Here is a 15577-nt window from a genome sequence, read left to right on the forward strand (position 1 = left end):
TAATCTGCAATAAAATCTTGTTTAAAATTGTGTTACGATGTCTAAAGTTACTGATAAGTCACATGTTTCCTGCCTTGCCTTGCCCTTGGCATTAGTTTATCTTTGCGGGGCGCTGCCCCCGAGCCAAACAGCAGCAACCAGCACGTAGCAAAAGTCTCAATAGTAAACTGTGCCGCCGAAACATAATTTCAGCCAATCAGCGCCGTAAAATATTTTGGTCACGAGGGCGCTCACTCGGCGCCCACGTTGCTTACGTGCGTTGACGTGAGTTGTTTTTTAGACTCGTGAGGAACTGGGGTAGTATCTCTATAGTAACGCAGTTTAGGGGGAGCCGTGACGTCATATTCAATGAGGTCCCCAGAAAAACAACAGAGCTGTTAGCTCTTAGCACTCAGAGCTCACAGCTCTTCATATCTATTCAGAAACTAGACAAAAGTTAAACAAGTACAAACCACATACTGTCTGTGTCATGGCGAATACAGTCGCTGGTTTATTTATGTCTGTATAGGCCGTTGTTGTGAGTGTGGAAGGTCGGAGCATTTACAACGTAAGCTTAGCCAAATGTCCATTAGAAAACACGCATTTTAAAAGGTTTTTCGCCTGCCGTCTGTCTGCAGACTTGTCAAAGCCTTAATTCATGGTTTTTACTATCCGGTATCAGTATGTTGTTACTTCGGCATCATTTTGAAACGTGTATTACAATTAAATCACGGGCAAATATGTTCATCTTGTTGTAGTTGTAGCCCCCTTGACAGCGATTCTCTCTCTAGTTTAGACTGCGGTCAAGCCAGCCTCCACTCGGAAAAACCTAGTCAAGCCAGCCCTCACGTGATATTGCGGTGCGCGAATATCCTATGCATTACGGTAGAGTAAAAAAAAAATCCTTCCTCTGTGTTTAGATGAGAATAAAACAAAAACTGTCCCGTATCAAAGACTCATTTCACTTCAGGGTGATAGCAGGACATCCCATCTAGTCACTCAGAAAAAAATCAGGACATTCTGATGTAGAGTTTCAAAATAAGAGACCTTTGAAATCTTTATTGTATGAGTTATCATCCATGTTTTTAGATGAGAATAAAACAAAAACTGTCCAGTATCATAGATCCATCTCACTCCAGGGTGATAGCAGGACACCCCATCTAGTCACTCAGAAAAAATCAGGACATTCTGATGTACAGTTTCAAAATAAAAGACCTTTGAAGTCTCATATATGAGCTATCATCCCTGTTTTTAGATGAGAATAAAACAAAAACTGTCCGTATCATAGATCCATCTCACTCCAGGGTGATAGCAGGACACCCCATGTAGTCACTCAGAAAAAATCAGGACATTCTGATGTACAGTTTCAAAAATAAAAGACCTTTGGGGACAGGGATGATAGCTCATATATGAGACTTCATCTTTTATTTTGAAACTCTACATCAGAATGTCCTGAGTTTTTCTGAGTGACGACATGGGGTGTCCTGCTATCACCCTAGAGTGAGATGGATCTATGATACTGGATAGTTTTGGTTTTATTATCATCTAAAAACAGGGATGATAGCTCATACAATAGAGATTTCAAAGGTCTTTTATTTTGAAACTCTACATCAGAATGTCCTGATTTTTTCTGAGTGACTAGATGGGATGTCTTGCTATCACCCTGAAGTGAAATTAGTCTCTGATACTGGACAGTTTTAGTTTTATTCTCATCTAAACACAGAGGGATGATTTTTTTTTACTCTACCGTAATGCATAGGATATTCGCGCACCGCAATATCACGTGAGGGCTGGCTTGACTAGGTTTTCCCGAGTGGAGGCTGGCTTGACCGCAGTTAGTTTAGCATACTCAGCACGACTCAGCCTGGTTGTTCCTGGCCCTAGAACCACGATTTTATGGGGCCATTACATCACCAGAAGTCCCAATTTAAGGGGTAATTTCTCCCAAAAAAAAAGTTTTTACTCACTACATCAACAGCCCCACCAAAAATGTTTTCCACCAGCCGCCACTGCCTCTTGTACTGTTTTTTGAACAGTCTCTTTAAAGACTCCTCCCAACATCTGGAGCTGCAGTTGCAGTCGGCCTAGGTCAAACCCCGTGGTTAATTTCAAATCCTCTGCGTCCAGTACCGCAACCGGCTTTCCGTTTGCTGCGTCAATTGCGATCTTCTCCCTGAATGCCGCTACTCTCATCCCATCCTGGTCGAATCTCCTGCTGAGTTCAGAGTGAACCAGATCCACAGCCTCGTAAAATTCAGTCCTCCATCTGACATCATACGTTGCCTGTTGCAGAGATTCAGCCTCTCTGGTTTGACGATACCGGGCAGGTGTTTTGCTTACCCTGTATTCATTTTCGTCAGGCATCTTTAGGCCGTACCGGGTAGCACTCTCTTTTCACTTCGTATCGATCAATCAACTCGCAGGGCACTAACGCGGTCCATCAAAAGGTTAACACACTCAATGGCACCGAGTGCACTTGCTTTTTTGCTCTGCAGGGTTTTCGCGACAGCCTCACAAGGGCCAAATAGTGCTTCACATGCGCGGAGGCTGAAAAGAGTTTTGCCTTTGAGGGCCTGTTTGTGAAGCCCAGCTACTTTGGCCCTGGTATCCCCTCTCACACTTCTGTCCTCCTTCAAACTCTCCAGTGTTGCCAGTAAGACAGAGTATGATGCGCAACAGCGTTGAATTGCTTTGGTGCACACACACCATCGCGTTGGGCATAAACCCAGAATGTTAACAATGACGTCTTCACAGCCAAATAGTGATTCAAACAGTTGCTTGCGTTTCGCCGACTCTTTGATAATCACAGCAACACTCTGCACAAAATGTAGTCCTTTTGCAATCAGGTTTACCTCACGTGCGACTTCCTGGAGTACAAGATCCAGAGCGTGATTGCAACAGTGTACATACAGTGAGTGTGGGCTCGCTTCTTTCAGACGGGCCTGAACACCGGACAAACGGCCTGACATATTGGCGGCACCATCAAAGCAATACCCCTGTAGATGAGCAATAGGAATGTTCAGTCTCAGTAGAATGTCTTTCAAACAGGTAAAAAGTGTCTCTGCTGTAGTGTCTGGGCAGTTGTAAAATCCTAAAAAGTCACAGTGCGTCTGCAGATCCTTGTCCACATACTGGAGGCAGCAGGAAAACTGCTCGTCAGTGCTGATATCGGTTGTACCATCAGCTGTTAGTCCGTAAAATTCACTGCCAGACGCACGGGAAACTATTGTCCTTTGAACAGAATGCGCAAATTGGGAGATAATCTAATTTTGTATGGTGTTGCTGACCCAGTTGTCTCGCCTCATAACGCATTCTCTTTCCTTGGGTAAATTATATATGTCCTTTCCAACATCAACTCGTAGAGAATGCCGTCGCGCATTGTGTCTCATCTAAATGGCAATCCCTTTCTTCCAAGAAAGGAAATCGAACGGAACAAAATCTCCAGGACATTTCTTGCCGTCTGTTGTCTTTTAACTACACCATCTGAAAAAAGTGCAGTTATTGGAGTTTGCTGTAATCCAGAAAGTTTCCAATTGCCTCTGTGTGTATAGCCGATTTCTCGTGCAAACTGAATTTAGCAGTTGCTTTTTGCCAGTTGGAAAATCCCCTCCCCACAAAAAACTTAGCACCATGGTCTGAATCTGAAGATATTAGTTTTTTCTGCATAGCCTGGAGGCATGCAAAACATGCTTTGTTTCCCGAGGTACTTGGGCTTGAGCTATTGCTTGGCATGCTGTCCGAGGTTGTGTTGCAATCAATTTGACATCTTTTTGAAGGATTCGAAAATAAATCTAATATTCGCTTTTGTGCCGCCATTATAGTATGTCCTGTTACTGTACTTGTACTGTACTTAACTTGTCTGTATGTGCTTGACGTCATTTCTGACCAGACTCAAAATGTGTAAAATAAGATCTTCATTTTTAAACCACATCCTATAATTTAAATATTGTCAGTATATGAACATAACCAACACAATTGAATGAAACTGTTTTTGTATTACTATTATATTTTTATTATGTTTTATTTAATATTGTGGAAGTGCAGATTCCCTGTCCTCCACCAGGGGGTGCTGCAGCACCCTCAGCACCCCTACTTCCCACGGCCCTGCTCACTGATGAGCAGTTTTCGCACTTTTCCTTGACTATTTCTTTCGGACGCTGTTATCTTCTTGATAAGAACCATGGATCCTCTTTTTGACCAGTGGTGTATTTCCTGTTTCCATGGACTTAGAGGTGGAACTCCTGCTATTATAATATAATCACATTTCATTTGTGACATTAATCCTGAAATGGTGCATCAGCTCTTTTAAGCTGAGGCCAACTCTACCAAATGTAGACTACACAGGAGAGGAGAGTGAAAACTAAATTACCATTGTATATACTATTTTTATTTTTATTTTGTACATAATGTTGAAATCTGCAGAAAATGATTCAAGATATCATATAAAGGCTTCATTGTCTTATAGCTGTCCATAGCTGCAGGTAGTTTCGTCCATGAAATTCCAGCTCCTTTAACAATGCAATATACATAAAACATAAAAACTAATTCAAATATAGTACGAAGAAATACGTAAACGATATATATATATATATATATATATATATATATATGTCAAATAAAATAATATAACATATAAACAGAATGTAAAAGGACATACTGTATCGTGGTTTAAAAAAGCTTTGTAACAATATATAAATAAATGTGTAGACTGTAAACGGATGTGTTTCAACGGAAAAAGGTAAAGAAAGTTCATTTCAAAAGGTACATGAGAACCAGCCTTTCCTCTGATGTATACATGTGATTCACAACTTGGGTCTTGTGTGGCCATTAGCCTAAAATTCAAAACATTATAGTGGTTTTGCAATTAATGTGTAATGTGAAAGGGACAAAAAGAGAATTCTTTGATTCCACTGAGCTATAAATCCCCTTTTACCTTATTTTCTTCCAACAGAGCTTAAAGACTGTTCGGACCTCATGTGTCAAGTTGTCGAACAATAATCTAATAACAACTTTACAAGGGGATAATCTGCAAGTCCTAGCCTCCAAGTTAAAACCATAGAGTGTAAAAAGCTTAAAACAAAATAGACAAGTGTTAAGCGTTAAGTAGGATAATATTGTAGAACAAACGGCTTCTGTTTGAGGTTGATAAAATAAGGTCATCCTTGTAACTTAGAGATATTTTATTATGTAGGTAGGAACTGTATGCATCGGTAAGGTTAATTTAAAGGTCCCATTTCATGGCCATTTCCACTGATCATAATTCCATTGTTGAGGTCTACTAGAATAGATTTATATTGTGCAATTTTCCAAAATCACTTTGGTTTCTCATACAGCATCTCTGTAAACTACATGTATTCACTGAATTTCACTCTTAGTCCATGGGCCCATACCTGGATTTCCACTTATCGGTACCACCCAAGGTGGCAAATTTTAGTGAAGTGTTTTCAAGTGGCATAAATCTATAGATGATATTTTGGTATGATGGACATTCCAGAGTGGTACCTTAGTCATAGAAATCAGCTATTGAATACAATGACCAGAAGCGCCAAATTCGAAGGCGTAAAATGTGGCTTGAATGTACATATAACTCAAATACCAACATGAAGTCAACCATTTAATGGCTAATGCATTGTTCTTATGGTGTTGTTTAGTTAGACAGGTCATTCTAAAGTAACTTGGACAATATTTTAGCCAAATAAACATAAAACATGGAACTGCATAACATAGTTACATGTACATGTCTGTAGTGTCTAGCTTTGACCAGACAACTAGACAAAGTCAACTATACTACCAGTTTTACATGTAGAACTCCTTCACAAGGTCAAGAAATATTCATGGGGGCAAGTCTAGTTTCATTTACTTACATATTTACCCAGTACTTGAGTATACATCAGTTTATACTCATCGACAGTGACTTGCCATGCACTTCATGGGTCCTATACATTCATCTGAAGTTGTACCGGTATGACTATAAAGTCCAGACCATTGCCTAAACAAAACATTGTCAGTTCTCTTCATCATCAGTGTCAGACTCGTCCAGTTCCACTGCGACTTCGTCCTCATCTTCACTTCTCTGGTTGGTGCATGTCTGCAGTTTGCACATGTCCGTGCACTTCAGTTGGTTCTCCAGGCACACACAGGCTGGAAGTTTGCAGATACGTGCACACTTGCAGGACATCAGCTGCAATACTGCATCAGGTGCCGGTGATCCCTGCATCCATTCTATTTCCAGACTGCCATCGTCACCTGTAGTCCAGCCACAGCCCTTGGGGTCTGGCACAACAGGTTCACTCACAAGACAGCGTCGCCAAATCGCGGTCTGATAGTTCGCGCGGAGGACGTGCATGTGCAAGCAATCCTTGCATGGTGGCAGTTGGCTGGATTCCACCTCTCCCCGTTTTGCACAGAAGAGTTGGTAGCGGAGTTCATTGACATCAGGGGTGGTGGATGAGAATGCATACAACCGGCAAACAAAGTCCTGCATCTTATCAAATAGGTCAGCAGATACATCCCATGCTTCACCAAGACGCTTGAAGGCCTCCTGGTAGGTCTCATTCTCCTTCAGATGCTTCAGTGCACTTAACTTTCCACGACCAGCGAATGCACTGACCGTGTCACACCCAGTGAGAGCATGTAGTCCAACAAGACCTTGGCAGACTTCCTCGCCCAGGGACCTCGCTAGTTTACCAATGTCTATGTATCGTGTACGATTCTGTGTACCACACTTCTGATACAGAGGGCAGGCCATCGTCTTGCTGAAGCAAAGGCACAGTATCAGCACATCTGTGTCTTCAGCTGTGATGATTATGGACCCATAACCATCACCTGAACCATGTCTGGCATGAAGTAGCATGCGCGTATCAGCTTCTTCTTGGGTTGATCTCAGATCTTGGATTTCATGCCAGTGATCCTTGGTGATCAGGTAGCATGCCTCGCCACAGGTCACGTACAGCGACTTGTCCTGGAGCCTCTCTCTCTTTGCAGGTTGCTTCCACTGTTCCACCAAGAATTCAACCAGGCTCGTCTTGTTCTCGGGGTTACTCAAGAACTGTCTCCATTGATGAATATTGTGGCCTGGTGCAATGTTCTTCCATTGTGTGCCGCTGGTGGCGCCTCTGTTGCATCTCTTGGCATTCTTGATAGACGTCTTCCAGTAGACATCGAACACGACATCAATCCTGCGACTGCGAGCACCCTCATGCAGAGCTAGGGACAGAGCAGTCTCTGCCAACTGTTGAAATGTTTTGTCATCTCCCTTCAGTTTCTGAACAAGACTCATTCCGTCAATGATGCATGCTGATGGTTCTGGCATATCTTCTGCTGGCGAGACGTTCTTTTCCAGCTCTCCGGCAAGGGCGGCTTTGTTAGTCTTTCGGAGAGAGCCATCACTGTGTGAGAGTGCCCATGGTAGTGGCCCCAGTTGCTGTACTAGGACATCTCTGATGTGTAGTTTTCTGTTCTGGGCAATGAGGATCATGTGCCCGAATAGGTTTCTGTCTGCTTTCAGGACAACCTGCTTGCCTTCAGCTTTACCACCAGTTTTTCTTTTGATGTGTTGGAAAGTCTTCAAGTTCTGTTTCTTCAGTGTTCCATGGAACTTTACTGTTGGTTGTTCTGTCTCCAAGCGTTCTGTTTTGAACGCTTGGTATGCCGCTTCTCCCATGGTGTGAGGCCATTGGCAACATCTGGAGGGGCTACAATCCCTGCTGACAAGCTGACCAGATCTGTGTGATCATGACTCAGTGGATTGATCCAACTGTTCTCCATCAGTTCCAAAAATGCATTGAGGTCTTTCTCATCTTTCTTGATCCTGGGTAGTTCCAGATCTGCATGGTTGAGCTGTTGGGAGCTGTCTCGACCTATCATGCCCCTCAGACACCTCAGGTAGAAGCTTCTGTACTCAGACGTCAAGTAGTATCTGCTGACAGCTCCTGGCTTTAGACTGAAACCTCTGGTCCCACCAGAGGTTTGAGTGTCTTTGTTGACGGTCTCCTCGATGGTCTGGTCCACAGGGATTCGACCGAAGGGATTTCTGCTGCCTATCTGGACTGTGAAGCCACCTCGCATGAAGTGTGCATACACTTCAGGATGATCTACGTGTAGTCGGGACATCGCAGCATAGTAGTAGGATAGGTAGCGTGCATAGTTCAGCTTGTCATGTGCAAAGCACCAGGGAATCATTGCACGAATGAATGTGGATGAGTGGATGTTCCTTGGCAGAGCAACACTGCCTTCTGACAGCGACAGCTTCTGCAGACACAGAGCTGTGTCTATCTCCTGAACTTGGGAGTATGACACACCATGACCAAGTCGGTTGAGGGTGTGTACCAGCTCCACATTCCCCGTGAGTGACTTCACAGCAAAGGGCAGTATGATGTGCTTCGTTGGCTTCGTCTTGCCACAGGTAATGGCATAAACAAAGTCCTGGCCAAAATAGTTACATAGCCTCTGTACTCTCTGGGATGGTTATGTACAGTCTGTAGAGCCTGTCAACAATGTGTGCAGGAACATGGTCACTGAAGTTGGGATGTTAACGTCCATCTGCTCCTGTTCTGATATTTGAGGTGGCCATGCCTGGATATCATCTTGCTTCTTGACGTCATCTTGCACCCTCAGTGCTGCCTTGCTGATACTGTCATCTGTCTTTGCTGACCTCATGACCTGCAACTCAGCCTGGATAGCTTGATGTGCTTTCGCAAGCTTAGACAAGGAGAGGTTGTCTGGATAAAGTAGTACTTTGCCCTTATCGTTCTGAATGATGTGGAGTGCTTCTCCAAATTCACTCTCCAGCTTCCGGCGGATATGTTTCTTTGTGGATGGTTTCACCTTGGTTATACCGAGACCATTCATACGTGAGACCAGTCTAGCTGTGAAGTCAATCAGTGGGACCACAGCAGGGTTGAGAAACAGTTCGTCTCTGATAAATGAGAATAGTTCACTGTATGACTGTTTCTCTGCGGCATCATACTGCACACCATCATCATTGGTTTCGTTAATGTCCTCTCCATCTGGTGCACTGCTAGCTGCTACAGGAGCTGCATCCTTGGTGTACAGGCAGTAGCAAGACCTGTGGTAGTGTCCTTCAGCAGCCACCAGTTCTCTGCTGACAATGGCAAGGATTCTGTTGTCCAGTCTCCTCGTTGCAGCTGTCCTGGTTGTATCATCTGCACGGAGCTCAGTACACTGGCTCTCTTGCCTTTAGGCCTTTCAAGTACTTGTTGGTTTTCTCACAGAAGATGCATTCTTCGTTATATACCCTTGATTGGTGTGGCGTTTTGTCTGGCTGACTTTCTTGAACCTTCTGATGTAGGGTTATTGTCTTTCTTGGTGATAATAGCATCAAGGTCCTTTTTCATAGTAAAGATGCTTCTGCACTTCCTATGGTAGGTGACAAGTGGTATGACATCATCTGGCAAGTCCTTTGCAATGTCTAAGATCGGTGCATGCTGTCTGATTTCTGCTGCTCTCAGTAGGGTTTTCCAGGAACCAATGTCTTTTGGTGATACCAGGGTTGAGTCTTCATCCTGAGATGTGCAATGGATGAGGCACTCCAGGCGTGGCCGCTTTGGTGCCGTGCCGCTGGTTCCTGCCTCTGGGACTGAATCCATTTTCAGTTAGTTGCTAGTGACAGTAGCAGTGTATGGAACCTGCAAATACACCAAAGTAACGTGGGGAGGTTATGATTGTTCATGTATTATCTTATATATATAGAGTCTTTACACTTAAGTACTGCAATAAAATATACATTCTGTTTGTAGTACGTCTCTGTTGATAACAGTTTCATTACATGATTCATTTCTCATGTGATCACTCTGGAGCACGAGTCTGCATTCTTGCTCTATAAGAAGGCAGAAAGTTTCCTCACTTTGAAATATTAACTTCATCTTAACTATACATCTTAACTAAAAATGTATGTCTGCATACCGGTACATCAGACGCAGTGTCCGATAACATGTAAAATGGCAATAACATGCGGCTCCAATAACATTATCTGAAAGCAACAAAATGAGCTTCTTCCCAAAAAATCTGAAAATATATTCCAAATAGAACATACAAAGCTTATATAATATTCATTCAGGCAAGTTTCATTACCATTTTCTGACAAACACAGAACATACCGCCAAACTTTGTAAGTGACAAAATGCGTTATTTGATCAATAATGGGGTAGCATGTAACTCCGCTAAGCTACTCAGTTGGAAAGTCTATCATGGCTTAATGTACTTATATGGGCCCTATGAACAAAATGGTACCACAAATGTTTTGCCACCTCGGGTGGTACCGATATTTGGTCTGGCCCATGGACTATCTCTGCCTTTAACAGCTCGTTGTAGCTCCAATAGCTCCAGCCCCCACCCTCCCTGTGACGTTGTGAATCGCGCTGACCTCCGTGGAGGTGTGTTCTCTTTGTTTAGCGATACACAGCAAAACACAGCCAAACTCACCCTGAGCACACACAAAGTCACAGCCGAAGTAAAAACAATAAGTGTGGCTTGATATTGAGTAAGAAAAAGGTTGATAAACGCTTTGAGAATGGGTCTGGAGAGAGAATTTCACCGCGATCCCAACTGTCTGTTATCAGCCTGCAGCCAGGGAGGAGAGATCAGGCTTGTTTGAGACAAGCGAGACCTGCGCAGACCTGCGCAATTTCGATCAACGTCTTGCTAGTGCGTTGCATGATGATTAGTCATTTTGTCCGACTTGCTCTGGAGGCTCGCCTACATGAGACGTTGAAATCTCGCGGGACAAAGACGCCTGCAGCCTTGAGAGCGAGGCGTGGCGAGGCAGCGCAGTTCCTCTCCACTGGCTGCGGAAGCGAAATGCTTGATGGGAAACGACTCGCTGGTATCTCGAGCTGAGCGCTCATTGGTGGTTTTTACCACGTGCTGGAGATGAAACTCTCCAATTGGCTCGTTAAAAGTTTGTTGTTGTTTTGTGTCAGTTTTACGTCGCCCGCTCCATTAACATTTTTCATAATTGTTCCACAATGTTTATCATCATGAAATGAATATCTATATATGTTATACTATACTTGCACTGCTTACCATTTTCATACTTTATACATCTTAGCATATTCATACACACTGTTCATACTGCTCACAGGCTGCTGTGTATATTCATACCCCTCACTGTTTATTCATCATTCAATTCATTCTCTAATTTATTCTGTAGATTGTGTACATTACTTTTCACTTTACTGCTTGTTGCACTCCTGGTTGGAAGCTAAACTGCATTTCGTTGTCTCAGTACCTGTAATATGTGCAATAACAATAAAGTTGAATCTAATCTTGAGCAGGAACAAATGTATTTACTTAGTACATATCTGACATTAATGATTAAACACATGTGTGCATTCTTTATAAATGCAAACCGAGTCAAGCCGACTCCGGAGGTGGCGGTATGCACCTTAAAGTTGTTTGCAATCCGCCAAAAAAACGAGAGAAGAAGAAGAAGGCGAAGAAGAAGAAGAAGAAGAAGAAGAAGAAGAAGAAGAAGAAGAAGAAGAAGAAGAAGCCGAAGCCGACTCGGAGCTGTCCGACTTCAGGTGAGCTTTTTGAGACCTCTCCCGGCTGCGATCGGCTATTCTCGTCTACTTTCGAGGCGAGCCGCAACGCGTCTGAAACAAGCCTATCAGCAGAGCTGCATGCACTGAGTGTGTGTGTGAGGAAGTCGGTGGATTGGTCAATTTGGACCAATCAGCGGGGGCTTAACGTAACAGCTCCTCGGACGTAACGTAACGGCTCCACGGATTGGTCCATTTGGTTCCGGGAAACGCATGACATCATGAGTTACCCGGAAGAATCAAAGGACAGGGACGTATCTCCAACGAGGCGTTTTGGGGAGGTATTTTCTGTGTTAGAGTTTTACTCGCTACAGGGTGTACTTTGAGGGTTTTGACTCTGCAGACCGTTTAAATACAGAAAAACCTTCATAACACACAGGGGGACGGGTAATAACCGGAAAAGCATGACATGGGACCTTTAAATTGGCCATGCTCATGTATGTAGACAAGCTTGTCGAATGTATGTGAAATCAACCTCACAATAAGATGTGTGTACATTACAATTATTAATGTCATATTTCAAGATGATTACTTAGATCAGTGGTTCCCAACCGGTGTGCCGCGGCACACTGGGGTGCCGCGAGCACTGTCCAAGTATGCCGCAAAAAAAACGTATTTTTATGTTCCAAATTTTTTTCTCACTTAATAAACTTCACTTCATATACACTTTATTTTATTACATGTACAATGGAGTTCATAAGCTAATAAAACATATATTGCTCAGATTTAGAAATATTAAACTGCTTAAATTCTCATGATTTACGTCAGCCGTCATTGTTTACGGTGTGCAGAGCAGCTTTTTATCCTCGCGCTAAATAATGACAAGATGGATCGTTACGTAGTGACAATAAATAAAGAAGTACCCCAGCCCTCAACAACACAAGCAGGGATGACAGAACATGATGGAACAGCAGTGCAAAATAAGTCTAAAAGCAGACAGTACAGCGAAAGCTACCTTCAGTATGGTTTCTCCTGGACTGGGGATGCTGACTGCCCGACGCCAGAATGCCTAATCTGCAGAGAAAAATTATCCAACGAAGGAATGGTGCCAAGTAAGCTAGCAAGACACTTTAGCACAAAACATCCTTCTTATAATTCCAAGGACATTGAGTATTTCCAGAGACTGAAATCACAAAATGAGAAGCAGAGTCAACGTATGCTTTCGTCTCTACGTGTCTCTGACAAAGCACAAGAGGCCAGCTATTTGGTTGCTGAGTTAATCGCCAAGGCAAAAAAGGCCCACACTATCGCGGAAAACCTCATTCTACCGGCATGTAAGGAAATTGTCAGGGTAATGATAGGGCCAGATGCTACTAAAGAAATCGATAAAATTCCTTTATCCAACAATACAATCAAACGTCGCATCGATGACATGAGAATCCATTGAGGAGAACTTATTTTTTTGCAAAGAGTTACACACATGCAACCGGAGAGGACATTTACAAGACCACAGCTGACTACCTGACAGAACAGGGTCTAAACTGGGGGATGTGCCACAGCATTTGCACCGACGGGGCTGCCTCAATGACGGGGAGGGTGAAAGGCTTTGTAAATAAAGTGAGACAGGTAAATCCCGATGTACAGATAACCCACTGCATGTTACACCGAGAAGCCCTTGTCGCCAAAGCGCCACCAGACCTCCCTGCAGTATTAGAACAAGCTGAAAATAGTGAACTACATCAAGTCCCGTCCGCTGAAGTCACGGTTGTTCAGCACATTGTGCAATGAGATGGGGGCTGAGCACCATGGCCTTTTACTGCACACGGAGGTCCGCTGGCTGTCACGGGGCAAGGTGCTGTCCCATGTCTACGAGCTCCGCGACGAACTTGTTGCATTTGCAAATGAGCACGACTTACCCTACAAAGAACACATGGATGATGAATCGTGGAGGGTTAAGCTTGCATATCTGGCAGATATTTTTAGCCACCTCAATGACCTCAACATCAGAATGCAAGGGAAGAATGAGAATATCCTGACAGCCACAGACAAACTCAATGGTTTTCGATCCAAATTAAGACTGTGGCAAAATAAAGTCGCCAAGAAAAACATTGAAATGTTTCCGCTGACATCCAGTGACCCAGCGCACGAGACAGCATTTTTTCTACAAGTTGTAGCTGCTCACCTGAGAGTGCTGGAGGATTGATTGATTGATTGATTGATTGATTGATTGATTGATTGATTGATTGAAAAGTTTATTAACAGCTTGTATATTGGGTACAGTACAGTACAGCTCAAAACATACAATTGTTAAGGGGATGCAGACCAGAGAAAGACTTTCGTCTTGTTTACATCAGGATCCCCATTTCCAATTCATCATATCATTTAAGACATACAAGACATATTTGACATACAGATGGCTTATTTACAATTTACATACAGGTGTTCTTTTACATACAGATGGCTTACTTACAAATTTCATTTTAGATTTAGTTCTAATACATCCTAACCGGACATTTAAGACATACCAAGTCTACAGATATACAGTTAGTAACAAAGTCTAAAATGCGAGTATATACATAGATGGGGGGGGAAGCTGTCCATTGTACGACAGGTTGAGATTTGTACCATTACCGGAGCCAGTTTTGCAATGCTCTCCCCCGAAGGTGCTCTTTAAGAGAGGTTTTGAAGGTAAGTATAGTTTTACTTTCCTTTACAGTAGTGGGAAGAGCGTTCCACCTTGATGTGGCATAATTGCGAAACGTGTATTCCCCTTTTTTTGTGCCAAATCTGGGTTTTACATGATTTGTGGAGCTCCCTCTGGTGTTATGATCATGATATTCCTTGACCTTTGGGAAGAATTTTGACATGTACATGGGTACCATAGAGGTGTATTGGATCTTGTAGACCAGGCCCATTGCAAGTAGCTGTACTCTGTCGTCTACTCTAAGCCATCATAGGTTGTCAAAGTGGGCAGAGGTGAGGTGGGTTCTAGATGAAAGGTCAAGCAGTAGTCTGACCAGTTTATTTTGTGATGTTTGAAGTTTTATTTTTAGCGCCTTGGAGGTGCTATGGTACCATGACGTGCAAGCATAGTCATAGTACCCTTGAATGAGTGCTCCTGCCAGAGTTTTCAGGGTGTTTTTGTTTACCAGAGAGGAGATCCGGTATAGGAATCTAGTTCTTTGATTGACTTTTTTTATTACATTGGATGCCATTTTGTCACAGGAGAGGTTTGCCTCAAGAATAGATCCTAGGTATGTAATTTCCTTCTTACTTGTGACAATAATGTCACCCACTGCAACTGAGAAGTCGTCGGATTTGCTGAGATTGTGTTTCGAACCGAAGAGAATGGACTCTGTTTTACCCAGGTGTAATGACAATTTATTATCGGCGAGCCAGGTGCAGATTCTGCCGAGCTCGGAGCTGAGGGTTTTTTCAACCTGCAATCTGCTCCTGTCAGAGACCAGCAGGGCTGAGTCGTCCGCGAACAGGAACAAGTTGCAGTCACATGCTGATGACATGTCATTTGCATAAATTAGGAACAGTAACGGACCTAATATGCTTCCTTGTGGAACACCACAGCTCACTGGGAGGGGGGGGGGGACAGTTTACCTCCACCATCTGTTCTCTCCCCTCCAGGTAGGATTGCATCCAGCTCACCGATAGTTTATCAAAACCAATTACTTTTAGCTTGTCAATCAGAATGAGGTGATTGACAGTGTCGAAAGCCTTTTGCAGGTCCAGCATCACCGTGCCGCAGTATTTGCCCTCGTCCACCTCTTGTTTGATGTGGTCGTTTAAATAAAGAAGGCATGTGTCAGTGGAGTGGGATGTTCTAAAGCCAGATTGAAATTCATAGATTAGTTTCTTTTCCGCGAGGTACTTTTCGACTTGTTCATATACTATTTTTTCCATGACTTTCGAGATGGAGGTAAGTATAGAAACAGGGCGGTAGTTGCCAGGTCCAATTTGCTGCCCTTTTTGTGCAGGGGGGTTACTCTTGCAATTTTGAAGTCTTTGGGTACTTTTCCCTGTTTTATGGAGAGGTTAATTATGTGAGCTATGACTGGTGAGATGGCGGTTGCTGTGTCTCTGAG

Source organism: Notothenia rossii (genome assembly GCF_949606895.1).
Source record: "Notothenia rossii genome assembly, chromosome: 8".
NCBI lineage: Eukaryota > Metazoa > Chordata > Actinopteri > Perciformes > Nototheniidae > Notothenia > Notothenia rossii.